Source organism: Heterodontus francisci, chromosome 31, assembly GCF_036365525.1.
Source record: "Heterodontus francisci isolate sHetFra1 chromosome 31, sHetFra1.hap1, whole genome shotgun sequence".
Taxonomy (NCBI): domain Eukaryota; kingdom Metazoa; phylum Chordata; class Chondrichthyes; order Heterodontiformes; family Heterodontidae; genus Heterodontus; species Heterodontus francisci.
This window is the reverse complement of record NC_090401.1, coordinates 34,678,570-34,702,977: the sequence shown is the minus strand read 5'-3', so window position 1 is coordinate 34,702,977 and position 24,408 is coordinate 34,678,570. Positions and strand designations below refer to the sequence as shown.

The 24,408-nt window shown below is 44.5% G+C and overlaps 1 protein-coding gene across 1 annotated transcript in view; it reads right to left on the bottom strand.

The window, feature by feature from the left end:
- The window catches only part of LOC137346965 (bone morphogenetic protein 7-like), a 69,133-nt gene that overhangs the window by 29,428 nt on the left and 15,297 nt on the right, over positions 1-24,408 (bottom strand). The gene's annotated exons all lie outside the window — the stretch shown is intronic.

Here is a 24,408-nt window from a genome sequence, read left to right as displayed (position 1 = left end):
GGAGTCTTTGTTTATTCATTCATTCAGCCAGTATGCTGCGTGGTGTCGGACTACTTGCCTGTTACATGTCACATGACTCTCCAATGTAGCCATGAGTGTGACCTCAGTGGAACACTTAACAATTAGTTCCTGGCTAATTAATTCCTAGCACTTTACATATAGTATAACAATATATAACATCCCTCTTTCTTTAAAACATAATGCCCCTATATCAATATAATTGTCCCAGTTATTAACTTATCTTTAAAATAAAGAAGATTATAAGCCAACTTTTGGAAATAATCTGAACCCCTTTTTAGGATCTTTTATAGCATGTATTCTTTTCTAAAAAATATTATTCACGGTATTGCTTGGGTGGTAAGATGTTGTGCCTCCATCTTGTAGATTTGGCATCCGTTGCTCTCAGTGGTGAGTTGGAATGCTGCACAGGCGAAGTTGTGTCACTTGCTGGTGATGTTGTTAATGCTGTCTCACCGGATAGTGATGTTTCCAGTGTTGTTGATGGTCTTTTTTGTTGTTCCAGCTCAGGTGTAGGTTGAATATGGATTCTGTTCCTTCGCATTTGGTTACCGGTTTCGGTTTCAATGACATATGACCTTGGAGTCTCAAATTCACTAACAACTTTTGCTGGGTCTCCAGGTTTTCATGATTGGATGCTGTACATGTACAGTTTGTCCTTTCAACAGCTCGGGTAGGGATTTAACATGCTTGTTGAAGTGTTACTCTCCTCTTACCTGTGGTTCAGTGAGTTGTTGTCTCATTTCCTCCTGGTCACATGAAGGATGTATTTTGCTTGGCAGAGTTGTCTGATATTTTCTTTCATTTAACAGCTCTGCAGGTGATTTCATGTCAGCCTTGAGAGGTGTGGATCGGAGTGACAATAAGGCCAGATTCGGGTCTTCCTTCGTCTCTTAGCATTTCACAAGGGTTCTTTTGACAGTTTGGCATGTCTTTCTATGAACCCATGTCCCCATGGGTAGTGTGATGACCAGGTGATGGTGTTGAACCCATACTGGTCAGCAAATTCCTTAAATTCTCTGGATGTGAATTGGGTGCCATTGTCACATAAGAATCTTTGAGGAATCCCTTGCTCAACGAACAGAACTCGTATTGCTGAGATGATTATTGTGTCACTCAAGTCTTTCACCTTCCGGATAAAAGGGAACTTCAAGTATTAGTCTGCGACTATGTGATACCATTCTTGTTTATGTGTGAATAAATCAGCTCCTACAGTATGCTATGGTCTGGGTGGGACTTCAGTAGCTATCATCTCCTCTTTCTGATGTGCGTTTCTGTACTTCTGGCATACATTGCGTATGTAGACACCATATTTTTGATATCTTTGTATATGCCTATCCAGTATACAGATGATCTGACTCTGAGCTTACACTTCTCCATTCCCATGTGGCCTTCATGTATCTTTTGGAGAAGTTTTTACTGCATTGTTTTGGGTATGATTATTCTGGATCCGGCCAGCAGAACACCATCTTCTAGTGAGATGTCATCTCTGATAGACCAGTACTGTCGTATTGCTGTACCGTATCAGGCCATCCCTGGATCACTTGCTGAGATATCATCCGTAACTCCTCATCTTTGCTGGTCTCATCTCTAATTTGACTCTGTATTGATGGTGTTATGTTCACCAGGTGATGAATCTTTATACCTAGATCTTTTAACTCATGTTTCTCCCATGGCAACAACTGAGATAGGGTATCTGCCAGCACCATTTCTCTTCCTGGCTTATATTTCAGAGTGAAATCATAACTCTGAAGCCTCAAGAGTAACCTCTGCAGTCTTGCTGGTGCTTTACATAGATTTTTCTTGTAGATCTGCTCCAGTGGATGATGATCACTCTCCACTGTGAACTTCCTCCCATAGAGATATGTGTGGAACTTCTCACATTCATACACGACTGCCAAAAGCTCTCTTTCTATGTTGGCATATCTTGTCTCAGCTGATGTTCGAGCTTTGGATGCAAATGCTATTGGCTTTCCCTCTTGTACCAGAGCTGTTCCCATTCCTTTTGTGGAAGCATCTACTTGCAGAGTGACAGGTTCTTTCTGTCATAGTATGACAGATTTGTCTCCTTGCAGACTATCTTTTTGAGTTTGTTGAAACTCCTGTCATGTGACTCTAACCACTGGTACTCTACATCTTCTTTCATCAGCTCCCGCAGGTTTGCTGTGTGTTCCGGAATAAAGGAGCTCATATATTGGATCAAGCCAAGGAAACTTCTCAACTCTTTCTTATCTCTTGGGGCTTCCATCCCAGTGATGACTGAGATTCTTAGGACCCAGCTTGACTCTGTCAGGATGTGTACATCATTCCGAAGAACTGGCATTCTGTCACTTTCACAATGCATTTGTCTGCGTTTAGCTCAATCCCTGGTTCTCTCCATGACTTCATGTAGATGGTTGTCATGATCGTTTCCATCTACACCATATATCTGGATATCATCTGCTATGCCGACTGCTCCTTTGCATCCCCTGTATGTCTCGTCTACTTTCTGTTGGAATACATCCTGGCTCACTTTGAGGCCAAAGGGTAGATGCAGGAATTTGTACCGTTCAAAGGGTGTGTTGAATGTTGTCAACAGTGAAGATTTTGTGTCTAGCTTCACATTCCAGTCGCTATTTCTGGCATCAAGCTTGCTGAAAACTTTGCCCCTGCCAGTGCTGGTGTGATTTCCTCCAATGTTGGAATAGGGTAGTGATCCCTCTTTATTGCTTGGTTAAGATCTTTGGGATCTAGGCAAATTCTTAGCCGTTCATTTGGCTTCTCTCTCACCACGATGGAATTTACTCAATCTATAAACTCTGTGACTCTGGCGATCACCTTCTTTTCTTCCATTTCTTGGAGCTCTCTTTCAAGCTTTCCTTTTAGTTGTATTGGCACTTTATGTGAGGGATGAATCACTGGTTTCATCACTGGGTCAATGGTGATGAGATACTCAAAATCTTCAAAGCGTCCAACAGTCTCATCAAAACACCTTGGGTAGATCTGTACCAGATCATCCTTTTCTGATTGGAGGGCGGTTTTCAATGAGTGTACTGTCTTCAACCCTCAGTGTCACCTCCTTCACCTCATGGGTTACTGAGGTAATCTGCAGCTCTTCACAACTGCTCAACCCCAGGATAGCTGGATCATCTGTTTCAGTGACGTAGAACATACACTTAACATCTTTTCCTTTGTGTGTCCCTCTGATTTGGGTTTTTCCTAGCTGTCGAATCTCAGTTCCCCTGTATGCTACTAACATGACCTTGTTTGATTCAGAGCACCTTTCCTTGGATAACCATTTTCCTCAAAATTTTCAGGAAAGATCTTCTGGTATAGTCTGAGCGGGATGATGTTACTCTGCGCCCCATTATCAATCTTTGCTTTCAGATTTATCGTTGTGAGCTCTTCCTGATCTGAATGGTCGTATGACTTTCTTCTCTGGGAACTGTCACATCCAGATATTTCGTGCAATTGTATGGTTCCTTGTCTATCATGTTCTCAAACCCATCGTCATCTTCTAGGGTATGGACGTTTTGGTTTCTTTCACTACTCATTCATCCTGTTACTCTGGCCCTGGTGACTCATCTACCATCTTCTTGCCTTGTTCTGCACATCTTCTCCCAGTGATTGATCTTTCCACAAGCTCTGCAGATTGATCCATATGCGAGACATTTCCTTCTGTCTGTCAATTCATGTGGTCATCCACAGCTCCTGCACGTCTTTCTCTCTGTCTGGTGTACATTCTTTCATTGTTGTTTCACTGCATCAACCCTGCTACCTTTCTCTTGGCTTGACTGAAGGCTAGCCATTTGGGTAGTGAGTGTCTTCATCATTCTGCTTGTGGCTGTGGCAGTGTCTACAGCCTGCGATACTGTGAGCTTGTCCTTTCCAATGAGAGCTTTCTGTACTTCAGAATGTGCAGAACCCCAAATTAGCTGATCGATCAGCCTTTCGTCTGTGTTCTTAAATTTACATTTCTGGCTGCATTTTTCAATCTTGTTACAAAATTGTCAATAAGCTCACCTAATTCCAGTATGAGGCCTTGAAATTCATATCAGTATATCCGATGTTTGATTTTGGCTGGAGATGGGTGCTGAATCTTTCAAAAATTTTGTCTGGGTTGCTGCTGTCCTCTTCACTTAGGTCCCAGCTGTTAAATAAAATTAATCCTTTACCTCCTGCCCACAAAAGGATATAGCTGACCCTCCCCTCTGCACTAGTGCCTTTTAGGAAACTACTGAATGTCAGTCTGCACTTTTGTTTTAACCGACATCATCAGCTTCCCAATTCATTATGGGCTGTAGCTGTGCATTCATTCCTGTCCCGGCTGACATTTTGTTTTTTCATTTTCGCACGAGTAACTCAGTTTTTCTTTCTCTCTCTCTGGCACTAATTTGGGTCAATTTTTCCCAATCTAATTCTTTTAAAATGTTCTAGGTCTACTCACAGACACTCGTTGCCACCATGTAAACTTGGAAAGGCTGAAATTTTTGTTTCTTCATTCAGCCAGCATGCTGCCTGGTGTAGGACTGCTTGAGACTGGTTTCCTGTTACATGTCACATGACTCTCCAGTGCAGCCGTGAATGTGGCCCCACTGGAACACTTACACATAACAATTAATTCCTAGCTAATTAGTTCCTAGCAGTTTACAGATAGTATAACAATATATAACAATTATGTTGATTGAGGGATAAATATTGGGGCCAGGACACCAGGGATAACTTCCCTGCTCTTCTTTGAAGTAGTGCTATGGGATCTTTTACATCCACTCAAGCAGGCAGATGGGGCCTCAGTTTAACATCTTATATCTGAAAGATGGTTCCTCCCCCTCTGTACTGCACTGGAGCATCAGTCTTGATTTTTGTGCTCAAGCCCTGGAATGGGACTTGAACCCAAAACCTTGTGATTTCGAGGCAAGAGTACTACCAACCGAGCCAGGGCTGACGTATGGGGAAGTTGATCATTTTTTTTCCAGAATTATTTAGATTTCTATGTATTTAAAATATCCTAAATCTTATTTACACTCAGCTTGGTCAGAAAACTCAAGGGTAGCAGAAAACACTTTGGAAAAAAAATTGAATGGCTGGATGTGGAAATAAATGAGTGATCTGTTTGGATGGGGGTTCCTTGTTCTTGATGAATGTGTTATCTTTTCTTAGATCTCTAGATATTTCAGTAAATCAGGACGGTTAATCAAACAGACCCTGATTATGAAAGTCAATAATTGCAATGTGACGCTCAAATTTCAAGTATGATGTGCTATATGCAAAATGTTTAATTATATGAATTGATAATGGATTTCTTTCAAACTGATTTATATACAAGTGTGAGCTATAACCAGGAATTTGTACTGAAAATCATACTCAACACTGAAGGATGAAATAATTAAAAGAATGGAATTAATGTGTGATGAAATGAGAACATCAAATGCAGAATACCTTTAAAATATCTAACAAAATTCTCATACTTATATCTCTGCTCAATTATTTAAAGCACAGCACAATGAGAGTATTAACATTAGTCTGTGGAGATCAATGTGCTGCTCAGGTTTTTAATTTTCTTACATCAGCAAGTTTCTTCCATTAAGCCTTATGAATGTGTGACTGCAGCAGCTGAACTGGAGACGGAAATGGAAGTGAATATTTTTCAGCCGCAGACACATGGTGAAAGGCTGAATCAGAAAAAGGTGGCTTGGCAGATTCTGTAAGAGTCTATACATTGCTGCTCACTGATTAATTTTATCCAAACAGTATTATATTTTTACAAACCTGTCAGAAGGTGAGAATAAATAGCAAGTTAAAACCGGCGAAGCCAGGAATGCAGGTTTACTGCAGTTTGGACAGAATTCACAGCCTCACAGCTCAGTGAGAGAAAAAACATAAACATTCCTAGCACTAAGGTATTTCCTGACTATTGAATATTCTTAGAAAAAATATATTTGGGCTCCCCAAAGGTCTAGTGGGTGAAATCACAAGATACTTCAGGATGATGGAGGCCATTTGGCCCATCTTATGTCATCGATCCAGAATTACATAGAGTATACTGCACAGAAACAGGCCATTTGGCTCAACTGGAGAATGCCGATGTTTCTACTCAACATGATCCTCCTCCCATTCTGTTTGCCTCTGCCCACTCTGCTAAGTGTCCCTGTATTGGCTGGAGGATGTACTCGTTACGAATATGTACTGTCCTGTACTCTTCTCCATTTGTATCTTGAAATATTCTCAACTCTTCCCTGACAGTCTTCTTGATATTGTATTACTGAATGTTTTTACTGTCATTTTTTGCCTCTACAGCTGTGAATTTTTCTAGGTCTCACTTATCCCTTCTGATCACCCTTTTAACTTATCCCTCCATGATCCTATATTCGTCCCACAATCCCTTTCTTCTTTCTTCCTGCAGGATTTGTAGAGGTCATTTTCCCTTCTTATTTCACTTTTAATATTTACAGTTGCACAAGTTGCACTTGTTTAATCACAGGTTGCTAATTTTAGGTTAGTACTTGTTCTGCACAAAATGGTGCTCCATTTGTCTTGAAAATGTTGACAAACATCCTTCTCTAATTCATTCGTTTTAACTCTATTTGGACCTTTTAAAGTTAGAAATCCAGTTCTTGGTCTTTAATTTCTGTGCTCTTCTAAGTCTGGCCCCTTGAGCATGCCTGATTGTAATCCCTCCATCATTGGCAGCCGTGCCTTCAGTTGCCTTGGCCTTAAGCTCTGGGATTTCCTCCCTAAACCTCTCCACTTCTCTACCTAACTTTAGTCCTTTAACACGTTCCTTAAAACCTCCCTTTTTGACCAAGCTTTTGGCCATCTGCCCTAATATCTCATGTAGCTTGGTGTCCAATTTTGCTTTACAATGCTTCTGTGAAATGCCATGGGATGTTTAATTATGTTACAGTCTCTATAGAAATACACTTTGTTGTTGTTGTTGGTATGTTTGAACTTGATCATTCTGTGGTCACTGAACCCCAGAGGAGCAATGACTTCTATTTCCAGTATGTTGTTTGGGTCATCAACAAGCACCAGTTTAAAATGAGCATCGTCTCTCATGGGTTCCCTTACCCACTGATCACCCTTTTACATTAAGGTCAATGGAGAGGAGAATCAGGTAGGATATATAACAGGTGGCCTTTCCACTACTGCCCGCTTTATGCTCCACTGAGGTTGATAGTTTTGCCCAGTTTGTGCACAGGGTCTTACTGCTGGCAGCACTTCAAGCCTATATTGGGGGCACACAGCAAACTGAAGCCTGCGGGCCTAATAATAAGGGCTACCTGCCATCACATTATTTACACCTTCCTGTCAAGATTCACACAGAGAATGGGCCAGAGGTAGAGTTGCAGCACCAGAGTGCCTGGCATCAATGAAACTGGAACCTAGAAGAAATCAGTGTCTTCAGGAGCAGAGCAGGAAAAATAGAAAAGAAAACTGAGAGAACAGAAACATTTTACTGAGGAGAGAAAGAGAAGCATATTGAAATTTAAAACAGCTCTAAGTTTCATGAAATATCTAGCAAAAGCACAAGAATGTCACTTTAAAAAAGGATAAAAGCATGACAAGGACAGGATTCACTGAGAACGTTCCTGGGAAGAGGAGAATCCCAGGCTCATTCCATCCACAACTGTGGAAGGACGCTGCTCAAGGGCAGATGGAACAATAATATTTGCCATCTGCATGACAGCCTCTCATCTCCAGGGACCCATGATGAAGTGCTCACCACATTAAAAGAAATGAACTTACAATTACATTGCTTTTCATCCTTATTTACTTAAAGTATCTTCTGAGATCATCTAATCAGAAGTGTATGACGATCACGCACAGGGTTGGGTTCCTGCCCCAATGGAGCAGCCCTCCTGAAAAACCCTGGTGAAAAACAGCTCAAGTGAAGTGCTTCTTTTGCTTGCACCAGATTTTACATTTAAGACTGTAATTACAATTGGAAGCAGGAAAAAACACAGACCAAATCGAAATATGCAATGATAGTTATCTGTAGATCTAGCAGTTGATTTGAAGGGGCTGCTTTTCATTGGATAGTGCTGTTGCCATCAAAGCAGATTTGGAGCAGACAACCCACGGTTTTGACCAATGAGGTAGGAAATGACTAAAATTAAAAACCAGACACCACGAGGGAGATTTCAGGTGGGCGACTGGTGAAGTGTGCCAGCTGTCTGCCAGTGGGAGGCCTGGCCAATGCAGAGCTTATTACTATATTGCCAGCGAGGTGCTATCTCTAAACGGGCACCCCGTTGCAGCTCGCCAGCTTCAAGCTACCCCAATATTAGGCCATATGGTATATAATATATAGGGGTCCTGGGCTTCATAACTAGGGGCATAGTGAACAAAAGCAAGGAAGTCATGATGAACATTTATAAAACACTGGTTTGGTTCAACTGGTGTATTGCGTCCAATTCTGAGCACCTCACTTTAGGAAGGATGTGAAGGTTTAGAGAGGGTGCAGAAAAGATTTATGAGAGTGGTTCTGGGGATGAGGGACTTTAGTTACAAGGATAGATTGAAGAAGCTCCTGGTCCCACAAAAATATATATTTTAAAACCTATCATTTTTGATGCCTCTTCTGCGGTTCCACCTGGTAAACCCAAGCAACCTGTCCACGACATGTGCTCCCCCAGTTCTCCAAAGTTGCATCATAGGACCTTGATTTGCATATTAAAGGGATCATACCATCTGAACCAGGCGGGTAACATGTCCACCTAATGGAAAGACCCCTTGAGGATGATGACGGCTGCAGAGTTGAGGCAGTAAACCACCTTTGGCCATTTACGCCAGGCAACCCATTAAAGTCTACCCCCAAACATTTGATTTTTAAAACAGGATTTTATCATTTTCCCCATTTACTTCTCAGCTGCTTGTTTTTATAATCCTCAGTGAATTTTCATCGATGACAAAACAAACTTCTGACCTCAAACCACGAGCCGGGCAAGCGATTTATTGCAGCAAAAAAAAAACCATTGCAGGAAGTTGTGGACTCTGAGGCTCAGCCCCCACATTTCCTTCTGTGCTGTCCATGCTGGCCTTTCTCATCTATTCAGCTACTGAAGCTGCACACTGACTGTGCTGACATGCCACTTATCAGGGCTTAAAGCAAAATTGCTTCATGGTCAACCATTTACGTTGTTGGTAGCATGTAGCGAACTATAGGGCGGCACCGCAGCCTCACAGCTCCAGCGACCCGGGTTCGATTCCGGGTACTGCCTGTGTGGAGTTTGCAAGTTCTCCCTGTGTCTGCGTGGGTTTTCTCCGGGTGCTCCGGTTTCCTTCCACAAGCCAAAAGACTTGCAGGTTGATAGGTAAATTGGCCATTATAAATTGTCACTAGTATAGGTAGGTGGTCGGGAAATATAGGGACAGGTGGGGATGTGGTAGGAATATGAGATTAGTGTAGGATTAGTATAAATGGGTGGTTGATGTTCGGCACAGACTCGGTGGGCCGAAGGGCCTGTTTCAGTGCTGTATCTCTAATCTATAGGATTTGTTGCTCTATGACAAATCACTTGCCTCAGCTGTGATGATTCTATCCCTGTCTGCCCCATAACTGGTTTTGGACTTGTGAAACAGTTGTCAGCATCACTAACAAAATGACTTGAATGCTGGAGAGGTGCAAAGCTAAATTATATTTCAAAACATGCAGTAACCAAACTAACATGGCATTTTAAAAAGTTATTTCCTATTCCGCACCCTCCCTGTTCCACATGCCTTCCACCGACTGACTTCTATTCATACTATTGTAGAGCCAGCTGACAGGAGGCACATGAGAGCAGTCTAGTTAGCATGCTTTCCTCCTTGTAGGCAAGCCTCTTTGACTCAGTGAGGTAGATCTTGACTCTGTGAGATGGCGTAATGGGGATGTTAGTGAATTGGCAACCCATTTTACATCTCTGCATGTTTTTATTTCCATTGACTTTGTTTAATCAGGTAATGGAGTATTGCGAGTAAATACCTGTCCACTATTTTGGCACTGCCTTGGGAAATCCGAGTATGCAGCTCAGGAGCTCACACCTTATCTATAGCTACCTGCAACAGTTCATTCCAGTTTCTGCCACTATACTTCAGCTTAGAAAAGTACAGATGTGTAAACCAACACAAACTACAGAGGAATTCCACTGCTCAATGCCAGGGCAGGTTTACAGTAATACAAAACACCGACTTTCTTCTATAATTCCCCCTATAGTAAGCCCGAATCCCTGCCTGGTTATCTGAAGAGATATTAAGAGCAGGAAAGATGCCTCCCCAGGGGGACCAAAAGAAATTCAGGGGGTGAATTAATCCACAAATTTCTTTACGGCCTGGGATTGGCAGCTTTATCAAGTGCAAAGTTTTTGGGGAGTGGAACATGTACGGGGCAGGAAGTGAGATCATAGCTGGAGTTCTGCTGATGAAAATCTTAATAATGTTAATAAGTATTAATTACACAACATAGGACATGAATTAAATTGGAGGATATTTCTGCTCACTGGATGTTGGATAAGCAGTCTGATAATTTAGCAACAGTGGAGGAGTTGAGAGAGGTGGTGGTGAGGTACAGATGGGTGTTGTCAGCGTACACGTATATGAAAACTAATGCCGTCCTTTCAGATGATGTTGCCGAGGGGAAACATATAGATGAGAAATAGGAGGTGGCCAAAGATAGATCCACCAGAGGTAACTGTGCAGGAGCAGGAAGAGAAGCCATTGCAAGTGATACTCTGGCTACGCTTAGATAAATAAGAATGGAACCAAGTGAGAGCAGTCCCGCCCAGCTGGACAACAGTGGAGAGGTGTTGGAGGAGGATGGAGGAGGACCTGCAGACAGGTCGAGAAGGTCAAGGAGGGATAATTTACCCTTTCACAGTCACATAGGATGTCATTTTGGTACTATGGCAGGGGCGGAAACCTGATTGGAAGGATTCAAACACAGAGTTCTTGGCAAGATGGGAACAGATTTGGGAGGCCTTTCCATCAGTCCGTGGAGACCCAACAAGAACAATTTGCATTTATATAGCACCTTTAACTAGTAAAACATCTCAAGACCCACTCATCAGAGCCTCAAATTCAGTTTATATCAGCCCTGGATATTAACTGCCCATGACTGAGAAGTATCAAAGACATGGAGATTCAATCAGTATAGAATCCATCTTTAGAAGTAGCATTGGAAAGATGCTGATCATCGTTGGACTCTGTGAAGCTAGTCACTGACTGGGCTCATTATTATGTAAACTAAGCAAAAATCTTTAGACTAAAATGGCACGTTTTGATCAGGCTACAGAGGGAACATTAAAACTAAGAATGTAATTTCTCCTTAAGTAGGATTTACTGTGGTACATTCCTAATGAATCCTCATTGTATGTAAACAATCAAATACTATTCTTGTTTAGTTTTGCAAGTTCCAACAGTTATTGATTTCAGGACAGGTTAGATCTGCATTGTCTGTCAATGTCATGTGGCAAATACATCAGAAAGCATTTCGTTAGCTGTATTATCCACCAGGTATCTAAGATTATGATTACACTGAATGCACAATGTATTTTCTCTTTAAAGTAACAACAGCTAACGTCACGCCTCCTCTGGTGGGTGATATGGGTTCCTAAACTTTCTTCTTGTGTTTCTCATTCCCTTATAAAAGTGATTATTCATTTGTCCAATTGTCCGGTTGTTATGATGACTGACTAATGAAGTCACCATATTGTGATAGTTTCAAAACTGCTTTGTGGATAACTCAGTACAAAATGTGCTGTTTCAATCCAGTGGATTTGTTTGAACTGCTTCATCTTTGACACTGAACTAATATTTCCTTTGATTTTTTTTTTGCCCAATTATCGGTAAGGGTTAATGATTTCTCCAGTGTAAAAGCTGACCTGTGATTGATAAATTGTTGAGTGAGTCACAGAAGTAGATTTAGTTTCTAGTGTAAAGGTGTAGTTAGTGCTCGTGTCCTACTCCTGTAGAACATTAAATAGAAATGAGTCGGTCCCCATCTTTGTGAATGGGAGGAAGCCGCATGTAAGGCTGATCATTTGGCAGCCTCATCGTGTTAATGCAGGAACCACACTAGAGATGCCATACAGCCTGGTAAACCACCAAATAAGCTTGAATCAGGTTTACACAAGACCAAGACTATCTGAATGCTCTTTTTTTATTTGTTCATGGGATGTGAGGGTTGGTGGAAAGACCAGCATTTGTTGCCCATCACTAAATTGCCCTCGAAAAGGTGGTGGTGAGCCGCCTTCTTGAATCACTACAGTCCATGTGGTGTTGGTAAACCCACAGGGCTGTTAGGAAGGGAGTTCCAGGTTTTTGACCCAGTGACAGTGAAGGAATGGGGATGTAGTTCCAAGGTTTAGCAGGTCTTCCTTGCTTTTTTAACTCTATGCCTCTATTGAAAAAACCAAGGATCCAAAAAGGGTAAAAGGGTAGCTAGGGAGAGAGTAGGTCCCCTTAAGGATCAGTGTGGTAATCTATGTGTGGAGCCATGGGAAATGGGCGAGGTCTTAAATGAATATTTCTCGTCTGTATTTACCGTGGAGAAGGTCATGGAAGCGAGTGAATGCAAGGGAGGGAACAGTGATATCCTGGAGCATATCAACACTACAAAGGAGGAGGTGTTGGAGGTTTTGAAGCGCATTAAGGTGGATAACTCCCCAGGGCCTGACCAGGTGTATCCTAGGATGCTATAGGAAGCAAGGGAGGAAATTGCTGGGGCCAAGGCAGAGATTTTTGTATCATCGTTAGCCACGGGTGAGGTACCGGAAGACTGGAGGATAGCTAATGTTGTGCCTTTATTTAAGAAGGGCAGCAGGGATAAGCAGGGAACTACAGGCTGGTGAGCCTTACATCAGAGGTGGGAAAGTTATTGGAAGGGATTCTGAGAGACAGGATTTATATGCATTTGGAAAGGCATGGTCTGATTAGGGATAGTCAGCATGGCTTTGTGTGTGGGAAATCATGCCTCACGAACTTGATTGCGTTTTTCGAGGAGGTGACCAAGAGGATTGACGAGGGCAGGGCAATGGACGTTGTCTACATGGACTTTAGCAAGGCCTTTGACAAGGTCCCACATGGTAGGCTGGTCCAGAAGGTGCGAACACATGGGATCCAGGGTGAACTAGCAAATTGAATACAAAATTGGCGTGGTGATAGGAGGCAGAGGGTGGTAGTGGAGGGTTGTTTTTCAGATTGGAGGCCGGTGACTAGTGGTGTGCCGCAGGGATCGGTGCTGGGCTCTCTGTTTGTCATATATATTAATGACCTGGATGTGAATGTAGGGGGCATGATTCGTAATTTTGCAGATGACACCAAAATTGGTGGTATTTCTTTCTTTTTCTTTTGGGCCTCCTTATCTCGAGAGACAATGGATACGCGCCTGGAGGTGGTCAGTGGTTTGTGAAGCAGCGCCTGGAGTGGCTATAAAGGCCAATTCTGGAGTGACAGGCTCTTCCACAGGTGCTGCAGAGAAATTTGTTTGTTGGGGCTGTTGCACAGTTGGCTCTCGTATAGTGGACAGTGAAGAAGGTTGTCTAAGGTTACAACAGGATATAGATAAATCTTAGTTCAAACATTTACCACTAATCACTGCTTACTGCCCCTTAGCCAATTTCATATCCATGCTACCATTGTCCTGTCCCTGTAATCCCATGGGTTTTAATTTTGCTAACAAGTCTAAGGAGGGAATTTTATGCTCTCCCCCGTGGTGGGTTTGGAGGTGGGGAGAGTATGTAATCAGGGGTGGGACCCTGCCACCTTCCTGCCCCTGCCAAAATTAAGTCTGGGGCAGGAAGACCTGTGAACAGTCTTCCTGCCCCGCCGTCAATTGAGACCCTTAAGTGAGCAATAATGCCCAATTAAGGGCCTCATCCTGCTGCAATTAGCTGAGCGGCAGGCAGGCCTGTCGCCTCACAGGAAGCACAACAAGAAAAATCGTGCAGGTTGCTTGCCAGCTCTTGGGGTGGCGGTGCGGGGGTGGGGGGGAGGGGTATCCCTCGTTAAAAGGCACTTAGCGTCTAAACGAGGGACTCTGCATCGGGAACGGGTGGGCCACTGAAAGCCAAACCCCTGCCTTGCTGCCAACCCCCACACCTCCATCCCCCACAACCCACACCCTGCAAGGCCCCTCCCACTCTGACCCATGGCCTGGGTCCAGTGCCGCTCCCTGGACCTCAGGTGGGTGCTCCACCAGCCGTAGCCACTGCCTCTGTGGTGGTGCTGCTCAGTTAAAGAGCTGCTGGTTTCTGATTGGCCAGAGGGCGGGACTTCCATCGCTGGGGTCCTTGATCCTAGCGAAGGCCTGCTGCTGTCCACTTAAGTGCCCAATTGGCACTTGATTCGGCGGGCCTCCCAGAAGGGGCAACGCTGGGTTCTCAGCAGTGCTTTTGCTGGAGGTTGAGGCACTGCCGCCCAGATAAGATCCCAGCCTAAACGTTTCTCAGTCAAAGAGGAAAATCATCCATAAAGGAAAAAATACTCTCAAACATTTTTTGATCTACAACAGACACCAATGAGCTACATAGAAATTTGAACAATCACTCACTGTTATGTCTGGGTCAAGATATAATTTTCAAAATCTGTCCTCTTCTGTTAATTACCCCTTTTTCACTACTCGTCTGGTGAAGTATTTATTTTCCTACATTGCTCTGGCCACATTTTGGACAGGCCTGTGATTGACAAGCCACACAAACGCCTATTACTAGGATGATGTCTGTAATAGTGCTTCTGAATATTTGGTAGCCCCACCCATTTGTAACAACCTTCAGCCAGAAGTGCCGAGTGGATGATCCATCTCGGTCTCATCCTGAAGTCCCCAATATCACAGAGGCCAGTCTTCAGCCAATTTGATTCACTCCACGTGATATCAAGAAACTAATGAAGACACTGGATACTGCAAAAGCTATGGGCCCTGACAACACTCTGGCAGTAGTTTTGAAGACCTGTGCTCCAGAACTAGCCGCGCCCCTAGCTAAGCTGCTCCAGTAGAACTACAACACTGGCATCTACCCGACAATGTGGAAAATTGCCCATGTATGCCCTGTCTACAAAAAACAGGACAAATTCAATCTGGACAATTACTGCCTCATTAGTCTACTTTCGATCATCAGCAAAGTGATGGAAGGGCTCGTTAACAGTGCTATCAAGCGGCACTTACACAGCAGTAACCTGCTCACCAATGCTCAAATAAGAACAGAAAGTGCTGGAAATACTCAGCAGGTCTGACAGCACCTGTGAAGGGAGAAACAGAGTTAACATTTCGCGTCGGATATGACTTCTTCAGAACTCTGATGATATTGAAACATAACCAGGACCCATGCAGGTACCCATAGCAACACCTTTTATTTGAAAGATGTGAGTGGAGTTGAAGGAGAAGGTGTTCAATGTGACAACACGTTCATCCAGGTGGAGGAGGGTGGTGGTGATAGGGACTAGTTGGGCCTCTGTTCAGGGAAGAAGCGAAGAGCCCTCAGACCGTCCTGGTGGGGGAATAGAGGTGTAGAAAGTTTGGACGTCCACAGTGAAGGGGAGGCAGTTAGGGCCAGGAAACTGGAAATTGTCAAAATGACGTAGGGCGTTGGAAGAGTCACAAATGTAAGTGGGAAGAAATTGGACAAGGGGAGAAAACGTAGAGTCAAGATAGGAAGAAATAAGTTCAGTGGGGCAGGAACAGGCTGAAACGATGGGTCTACCAGGACAATGTTTGTGGATTTTGGGAAGGAGATAGAAGCGGGCTGTCCGGGGTTGTGGCACTGAGGTGGGAAGCTGCAGCGGGAAGATCTCCAAAAGAGATGAGAACAGTCCTGGAGACATACCCGACTCAAAATGTCAACTCTGTTTCTCTCTCCGCAGATGCTGCCAGACCTGCTGAGTATTTGCAGCACTTTCTGATTTTTATTTCAGATTTCCAGCATCTGCAGTATTTTGCTTTTATTTCAATGATGCTCAGTTTGGGTTCTGCCAGGGCCATCGGCTCCAAACTTCAATACAGCCTTGGCCCAAACATGGACAAAAGAGCTGAATTCCAGAGGTGAGGTGAGAGTGATTGCGCTTGATATCAAGGCAGCATTTGACCGAGTATGGCATCAAGGAGCCTGAGGAAAATTAAAGTCAATGGGAATCGGGGGAAATTTCTCCACTGGTTGGAGTCATACCTAGCACAAAGGAAGATGGTTGTGGTTGTTGGAGGCCAAACAGCTAAGCCCTAGGACATCACTCAGGGAAGTGTCCTCGGCCCAAACATCTTCAGCTGCTTCATCAATGACCTTTCCTCCACCCTAAGGTCAGAAGTGGGGATGTTCGTGAATGATTGTACAGTGTTCAGTACCATTTATGACTCCTCAGATACTGAAGCAGTCCATATCCACATGCAGCAAGACCTGGACAACATTCAGGTTTGGTCTGATAAGTGACAAATAACATTTTCACCACAGATATGCCAGGCAGTGACCATCTGCAACAAGAGAGAATCTAACCATCTGCCCTTGACATTCAATAGCACGGTGAATCCCCCACTATCAACATCCTGGAGGTTACCATTGACCCAAAACTTAACTGGACCAGCCATATAAATACAATGGCTACAGGAGCAGGTCACAGGCTGGGAATTCTGTGGCGACTAACTCACCTCCTGACTCCCCAAAGTCTGTCAACCATCTACAAGGCACAAGTCAGGAGTGTGATGGAATACTCTCCACTTGCCTGGATGAGTGCGGCTCCAACAACATTCAAGAAGCTCGACACCATCCAGGACAAAGCAGCCCGCTTGATCGGCACCCCATCCACCTCCTTCACATTCACTCCCTCCAACACTGGCGCATTGTGGGCAGCAGTATGTACCATATACAAGATGCACTGCAGAAACTCACCAAGCCTCCTTCAACAGCACCTTACAAACCTGTGACCTCTATCACCTAGGGCAACAGATGCATGGGAACACCCCCACCTGCAAGTTCCCCTCCAAGTCACACACCATCCTGACTTGGAAATATACTACCGTTCCTTCATTGTCATTGGGTCAGAAACCCTTCCTAACAGCACTGCGGGTGTACCCGCGCCAGATGGACAGCAATTGTTCAAGAAAGTGGCTTCTCAAGGGCAATTAGGGATGGACATCAAATGCTGGCCTTGCCAGTGATGCTCACATCCCATAAAGAAGAAGTTACAAAAATCCTATTCAGCATTCCACACTCAGTGGCAAACAGCTTTAGTTTATATTAGACTCTGTCTGGTATATCAACAGAACTTGGAAATGATGTGGAGAAAGTGACCATGATGGTGGAAAATGCACCTAAGCCCTACTCCGGAACTAAAATATAGTAATACTGGATGGACAAAGTTTAATTCATTTCAAGGCAGAGGAGTTCATGAGCTAAATGTAATGTTCACTTCCAAAACACCTTTACTGATATCACTTTGTGTTGTGTTGCCTAGACAGGATTCGATTAAAAGTTATTTTTGATAGATTTCTAATGAAAGTATTGTGCTGCTGAGAAACATCCACCTCTCTAGTCTCACACACACACACAGATGATCTAATGCTATCATATAAAAACCTACCATAATACAAGCACACAGATCATTCAGCATTAGAAAGAATGAAGTTCATATTTCAGACATGATCATTCTGTGACAAATACAAACAACTCTGGTCCTGAAATTCCACAGTATTTCTCCCAGTTTTCTGCCTAAACTTTTGCAGAAACCAGTAGAACCCCCAAGAAAACAATATAACTTGTGAAAACAGCTGTTTACATTGTTTCGCCTGAGGATTTTTCTGGTCCCCCCACTGAAGTTACAGCAAGAAGCCAGGAGAACTCCTGTAGAATGTCAGGACATATGTCCTTATTTCGTACAGCTGGAGTTAAAATGGAAGTTCAAAATGGAGGATCAAACAGTATGTCTGTGGCAAAAAGAGCAAACACTAGTTTATTAAATACTGTGATGATTCATTTTGTCTCATTATTATTACTTGTAATTACATAGGATATATGGCACAGAAACAGGCCATTCAGCCTAACCAGTCCACGCTAGTGTTTATGCTCCAGTCGAGCCTCCTCCCATTTTTCCTCATCTAAAATATCATCATAACTCTCTCTACCCTTTTCCCCCAGATGCTTGTTTAGCTTCCCCTTAAATGCATCTATACTTTTCACTTCAACCACCCCCTGTGGTAGCGAGTTCCACATTCTCACCAATCTTTGGGTAAAAAAGTTTCTTCTGAATTTCCTACTGGATTTCTTGGTGACTATCTTACATTGATGGCCTCTGGTTATGCTCCTCTCCATAAGTGGAAACATTCTCTCCATAAGTACTCTATCAAAACCTTTCATAATTTTAAAGACCTCTATTAGGTCATCCCTTAGCCTTATTTTTTCAAGAGAAAAGTAACCCAGCCTGTGAATTCTTTCCTGATATGTATACCCATGGATTTCTGATATCATCCAAGTAAATCTTCTCTGCACCTTCTCTAGTGCCTCTATCTTCTTTCTATAATATGACATCCAGAACCACACGCAGTATTCTACGTGTGTTCGAACCAAGGCTCGATACTTTTCAATTCTACTGAGGCTGAAAATAAATTTGATTGGACAGTTTTAGTCCATATCCATTGGTTTTGAAATGTGCTACTTTCTACCTTTGGAAATGACAGAAGAATGTGGTGGGCATTCTGTAGTGAGTGATATACTGCATCAAGGAATTCATGGTTAAACGCAGGCATGTTATCCAATACACCACAGTGAATAAGATACAAATTTCAGTTCGTAAAGGAACTCGACCTGCTTAATTTGTAAAAGACAAAAATTGGGTGGTTGGTCCAGAGGCCACATGTCGGCAACAGAAGGTTGCTGACACCAGAGTGAATCCAGGAGGGGAGATACTCCAAGTATCTTGGAGCTGGTTGGGTTGGGGTGGAGGATATTGGTGGGGAGAGTCCATGAAAGGAGAAGCCTGGACTTTTCTTGTGGATCCCAGAGGAGCAGCCCTCTCCTTCTGGCCACACTAAGCAAAGTATTTGTTTTTAAACTTACTGCTTGGCTGTCGGCTTCACCTGACAGGTTTGCTGCAGTAGGTGCCTCGTTCAGGAGTGAGCTAACATTCTGTTGAGGTTTCATGTATGTCATGGGACCTCGATTTGCACTTATTAATGAGGGTCCCGCCAATGCCTCACCTGCCATCACAACCGATGCTATTACCATTTCAGATCAGCAGGAATGGAGGTGCTTTATTTTAACTGCTGTTCCACTTTTTTCTCGCTGATTGGGGAGAGTTAAAATCACCACTTATATGCCAGACTTCCAAAAGCTCCAGTGGTATTCTTTAGTCCCATTCTTTTATTTAATGCAGGGTTGGCAAACTACCCGATAAGACATTGGCTTATTGCTTAATGAACAATCAGGTTACAAAATGATTCTGAAAAGGGACATAGTCACCTGTAAAGTAACCAACAGGACGGATTCATTGGGCTGAATTTTATGAGCCCAGTAGGGATGGGGAGGGCAGCGGAGGGGCTCTATAAAATTGCGAGGGAAGTTGGGGGAGATGGAGGGGCAATCTGTGGCCCACAGAGGGTCCCCAGTGGCAAAGGCGCCCCTGTGCCACCCTTTCCCTCAACTATCCACACCTACCCCCAACCCCTCGCCGGGGCCTGTCTGACTGGCCCTGGCGAGCCCACCCCAATTTACCTGTAGTCTGGGGCTCCATGCCTGCTGTTAATCCGGTGACTGCTGCAGTTCCAGCAGTGGCCACCACTCCCAGTGGCACTGCTGGGACTGCTAAGCTGCCAGCTCTCTGATTGGCCAGTAGCTCTTGCAGGCGGGATCCCCTCCTAAAAGGGACGCGGACCCTGGTACCAGGCAGTTCATTGCCCAAGCGCCATAAAATGCAGCCAGGGTCCTCCAAACGGCCGAAGTGAAGTTCCCCTCGCCTTTTTGGCCTAGTGTTGGGACACCCGCCAACTGCATAAAATCCAGCTCATTGTTGTTGTCATCAATGATGTAATCACAGCACAGATACCATTACAATTTTTTAAAACTGCAATTCCAGAATAAAAATAAAGTATTGCAAATTTTGTAGTGAAACAGATGTAACATCAACTCCACCAGTACACACTTCCACTCACAGTTAATGTACATGGCTTTAGCAGACTTTGCAGAGTTAGCTTTGCAAAAACTCCCCCGAACACCAACTCAACGCACTACAAATGATTGTCGTTACAAAGTTTCACTGGGTTTCAGAGAAAGAGAGTAGGAGATAGAGATAGAGGGAGATATCGGGAGCGAGCAAATAACCTGTGGACACACTTCAAAAAGAAAACCAAAATAACAACACAACCTTAATGACGAGTTACCAGAGGCTTTTGTTGTTTCTCACCCATTGTATATAATTTTTAAGGGAAGCAGAAACTTTAGTCTGAATGAAGAAAATCTTCAATGAGTACAACATTATATATTAATATAGAACTTTAAATCTTCTCTTCAAATATCATTTAATCAATACAGGAGTCTTTGGCTGTAATTTTATGCCACCCCTGGGAGTGTGCTGGGAGACAGGGAGGGGACATAAAATCAGGTGGAATGCGGGCAGGGGGAGGGGGAAGGGGTGTTGCGCCCACCGTCTATCTGCCTCTGTTGTTATTTTACCAGTGGTGGGGGAGGTGGTGGGAGGCCTGACCGGCCTTAGGCCAATTGAGGCCCTTGAGTGGCTAATTAATGCCACTTAAGGGCCACTTCCCGCCACCACTGGTAAAGGGCCCAACGGAGGGCCCGCCCCCCCAGTGGCACAGGCCACCCCTCCTGAAAGACACCCCTGCCCTCGCGATCAATCTCACCCACCCGTCGCCGCAGCCTCACAGATGGCCCGGTGAGCCCCAACCCCACTTACCCGTCTCCGGCCTCCATTGCTGACTCGGTCCGGGGACTGCTGCAGTCCCAGCAGTGGCCACTGCTCCTGAATGGCCAGCAGCTCTTGAAGGTGGGACAACCAGCCTTAGTGCCTTAGTGGAACAGAAGCCACAACCACGCAAAATAGTGTCATGGCATCCAGGATCGCCCTGACCTTCAAGCCAGTGGGCAGGCCCAACGCATCCTCGTTAAATCCCAGCTTTTATTACAGAAATAAATTCTGATGGAACAAAACCAAAGTGAAGATCAGCTAAACATTTGGAACAACATTTTGAAAAATGGCACCAGCCAGTTGGCACATGGTGCAACACCATGGGGCGGGATTTGCGCCCTGATATGGGGGCAGGAATGTAGGCAGACGGGCACGTAATTTTGTGGCACCAGCCAACATGCTGGTTTGCTGGCACCATCCTGCCCCTGAGCCATTTTCCTGCAGGCCTGATCGGGGGATGGAATGGCTACCCGCCTACAAGCAGTAAGTAGCTTGTTAAAATCATTTAAAGGCCAATTAATGCCTATGATCAGAGGCCGACTGGAATTTTCCAGTCAGCCTGTAGGCCCCTTGCTGCCTCAAGGGATTGGCAGCTGCCTGGAGGGGCCTCCTGATGTCAGACCAGGGGGCCAGCAGTCCAGGCTGACCTTGAGGACCCAACCCCCCACCCCCCCAAACCTAACAGGCCACAGTTGTGTCCGCAGGCCGCCATCTGGAGGGGTTTCTTCTCTGCAATGTGGTCTGGCAACTGTGGCCATGTTTTACTTCAAGAGTTTTAAAACAGCTGAGAGGGAGCCTCAAGATGGAGGTACCCTCTCTCTCCCTTACCTGCAATGGTAAGTTGCAGCTCCTTCCATGCTGGAAGGTCTCCTGTTAGTCCTCCAACTTCGAGAGCCCACCCACAATTCATAATGGAATGGCAAGCATGCCCTCTGGCCACTAATTGGTTAATCTATGTCCAGCTGCTGCTCCTGACACCGTGCAGGGTTGGGACCCGCATTTGACCCCAATGTTGGGGTCCTGATCAAATCCTGCCTAAGGAGTTGTGGGATATGGTTTGGTATCTGTGACCCAATCATCATTCTCAGCTTTGGCACTGTAGGAGACTCTCCGTGTAGGAGACTCTTGGCGTCGGAGACTCTCGGTGCCAACCAAATGATTCCCAAGAAGTGAAAACCAGAGAGAGAGAATCAGCCCAGATCCCGCTGCTTAGCAACTAGTTTGAAAACTAGAAAGGTCCAGCCACTTGTTGGCATTGTTTTGCCAGGGGATGAGTGGAGAACCAGTTAAGGGAGCAAAAGACTTTTAACAAAGAAGGCATGTTAACCAATTTAAAAAATGTTATAGACCAATCTCCCATTTTAGGTCCCTCTACATTATTCCCTGACTGAGAGAGCAGGAAAGTGACTGACTCCAAGGGTTCTGCTTGTGAACCCCATGTTTGCACATCACCTCCTTGTATTTTCATATCCTAAATCATTAGGTATTATGTCAGGAATCATTGGCACTGACTCTGATATACAGCATATGAATGGACCACACACCATATTATATCTACTGGCTGTTCACTGTGAAACTAAGAAACACAAAACATACAAGGTTTGGCAACAAGTCCTAGAAGGAAATTAATTTGCTTGTTCATCTTCCTTGAACAGCATCTTGATCCCATTTAAAATGGCAGACTGCAGAAAGGCCTTTTATTGTCAATTTATAATATGTACAAAATATTTGATTCATCATGTACTTTCTGAAAATTATGTTGCTACTTAAAGACTTTTTAAAATGACTATACTGCTAGGTAACAGGTTGGTAGCCTAGCGGCTATGGCACTAGACTAATAACCCAATCAGTGTAAGCTCAAATCCCGCCATGGAAAGCTGTGAAATTGAATGAAAACAAAAGTTGGTTCGGCTAGCTCTGGAAAACAACCATGAGTTCTAATGGTACAATAGGGTCCTCAGGTGAGGGAACTTGCCATCCCTAACCCAGCTGCTCTGGATTTAGCTCCAGTCCCACACTATGGGCAGGATTCTGTGATGGAGGCGGGGGTCCCAGCATTGCACTGAAAAGATGGGGGAAGCCCCGCCTTGGCCTTTATACACACTCCTGGAGTGATCCTCCGGTCTTTTAACCTCTAAATTTCATGACCCTGGATCCCCATCCCATTAAAGATGGGGATCCCACCTCCATGAGCTGCTGGCCAATCAGAGGGTCGGCAGCTCAGCAGTATTGGCAGCGCCACCAGGAGCAGTGGCCACAGACGGTACTGCAGAGGCCTCGGACCCAGGGGTTGGGTGTGCAGTTAGGGGGAGGGGGATCCCGGGGGTAAAGTCGTTCCCGGTGGGGGTCCTCCATGGGCCACAAATTGCCCACAAAGGAATTACCCCGCCCCCTCCAAACCCACAGGGAAGATGTCTCTTGTTACAGGAAGTCCTCCCCATGTAGCAGAGACACACCCCGCCACGAGTAAGATCTCAGCAGGGGCAGGAAGATGCCCTTAATTGGCCATTAACAGGCCACTGAAAGGCCTCAATTGGCCTCTGGGTGGGAAAGCTGTCATCGGCCTATCCCGCCCCCGGGAAGATCGTTTGGCGACGGGCCATCCGCCCCACCTGTCATGACACTCCGTGCCTCCCACCTCCGACCCCGCCTCAGGGGGCCACACAAAATCTCGGCCTATTTGGTTAATTCTTAATGTCCTGAGGGCAGCTAAGGTTGGGCAATAAATCATTTCTTTCCCATGTTGCCCAGATTTCAATAACAAATATTGAAAGAAATCATCATCAACAGAGATCACATCCAATTAGGCTCATATCACAAACCATTTTCCACCTAGAGACACAAAGGAACAATGGGTGTCACGGGTGAACTACGAAAGGTGGGAAATCTTGTTGATTTGTTCTTGACCTTTGGCAAGAATCCATTTACATGTCTATATGTTGTAGCCGCTAAAGCCATAGGAGAACCCTGAGGAACATCAAGGTGAGGGTCACTAATGGTCTTTGCGTATTTCAGATTTCTTTTATCTTTTTTTAAAATCGCATGCAGTTCAGATAAGATCCTCTCCCAACTCCATGTTAATACATATGTGATACACTGTGCACAGATGTGTTTGTATCAAAGGTGAGGGTGGCACTTGTTGGAAGTAGCACATAGTTTGCATTTCAATCACTGCGTGTCACCAACACCACTTTTAGGCTATAATGAGCCGCAAAGAAATTTTTTAATGACAAAACTCTTCTTTGATTTCATTCCAGAAATTGATCCTGGAGTTTTTCACAGATCATGAGACTTAACAGATAATGCAAAAAGACTTCTATTAAAAGGTAAATGTTTTACCATGTGATTCTTGCTCTGTAGCTGATATTCAGCAAGAGGGGAGAGGTTCAGAGCTGAATTTTATTTTGGTGGCGAGGTCCCAGCATTGGGCCAGAAACCTGGGGCTGACCCCACCGCGGCCATTTGTTGGACCCCCACCCCCCCGCCAGTCAAATTCAATGGCAAACAAGCAAATAACTCCTCGCCATTGGGGAT